We start from the raw sequence: 1502 nt of genomic DNA, 5'->3' as shown, positions 1-1502 counted from the left end.
GGGAGCGGAACCGGAAACGGCCCCACACGGCGCGCGGAGCGCCGGGGCGGAGCCGCCCCCGCCCGCCGCCGGCAGCGCCCCCTGCCGGTGGGGAGGACCGAGCGGCGGGATTCGGGGGGAATTGGGGCCGTGAGGGGTTGGGAGTGCGGGAAGGGGGGTCAGGGGTGGGAACGGGGACCTTGAGGAGTGGGACTGGGGGCACGGGATCGACCCAGAAGCTGGGAAGGCCGTGATTACAGCCCCTGTGCCCTGGTCCTGAGCTGCCCTCGCTCCGGGATGTGCTCTGAGGGAGATGGATGTGGCTTCCCCAGGAATGAAGGGCTCCAGTGTGCAGGTGTGGCAGTGACAGCCCTCACCAGAGCTGCCCTCCATAACGTTCAGGAGGAATTTCTTCCCTGAAGGGGTGGTCAGGCATTGGAAGGAGCTACTCCGGGAGGTTGTGGAGTCCCCATCCCTGGAGATGTCCAGGGAACAACTGGACATGGCACTCAGGTGCTCTGGTGGGGATCGATCACAGCATGGACTTGGTGATCTTTTCCACCCTCAGGGATTCTGGGATTCTGGGATCTTAGGCATGAAGCTTATGGGGAAAACAAATGGCCATGAATGGGTCCAGTTTGTGCAGGTTCAGGCCGAGCACCAGGGAGAAGATTCCTGTCTCCCCTGGGGTTCCACAGAGAGCAGGAAGTTGGAGTTAAAGGCCACTTTCTGCAAGTATTAACATTAAGTTCCTTTTCCCTGAAGCAGTTTCCGGTGCTCAGAGAGAAAAGGGACACAAATCCAGTCAGCATTAATCCATGGAAAAAGCCAAGTGCGCAGTCACACCACGAGTATTAATTAAACAATTAATGATGATCATCTGATGAGCACTGCCTCCAGCCTGGGGGTCCCAGCACAGGGAGGATGTGGAACTGCTGGAGCGAGTCCAGAGGAGGCATCAAGATGAGCAGAGGGATGGAGCAGCTCTGCTGTGAGGAAAGGCTGAGAGAGCTGGGATTGTTCAGCCTGGAGAGGAGAAGCTCCGGGGTGACCTCACTGTGTCCTTCCTCCTTTCTCCTGCCCCGAGGGTTTGGTGGAACAGCTTTGCAAATGCCTCCCTTGCACCTGCTGGCAGCTCCATGGAAACTTCCCTGCCCAGCCAGCCTGGCTCTGGCTCCAGGACAGCAGCACCCAGGACTGTGTGATTGTCTCTCGGTGCTGTTTCCACTGGCAGCAAGCGAGGGGTGACCGGGAATTCTGGCCCGCGAGGGGAGCTGGTGGAACCTCGGGATCTCCACAGACCCGAAAGGGCTGAATGTCTCTGGATCCCAGACGGGCTGAGGCTCCCTGGATCCTGAACGGGCTGAGGCTCCCTGGATCCCAAACAGGCTGCAGCTTCAGATCCTGAGCAGACTGAAGGTCCCCAGATCCCAAACAAGCTGAAGCCCTGGCTCCCGCCCAGGCTGATGTTCCCAGCCCACTCCTGCTGTCCCGCGATGCTCCGATGGACCAGAGCAGCTTTT

This window comes from Corvus kubaryi, unplaced genomic scaffold, assembly GCF_017639235.1.
Source record: "Corvus kubaryi isolate FWS band 111438036 unplaced genomic scaffold, C.kubaryi_AGA036_p1.0 37253, whole genome shotgun sequence".
Classification (NCBI taxonomy): Eukaryota; Metazoa; Chordata; class Aves; order Passeriformes; family Corvidae; genus Corvus; species Corvus kubaryi.
The sequence above is the reverse complement of the archived record's forward strand: the minus strand, read 5'-3'. Positions refer to the sequence as shown.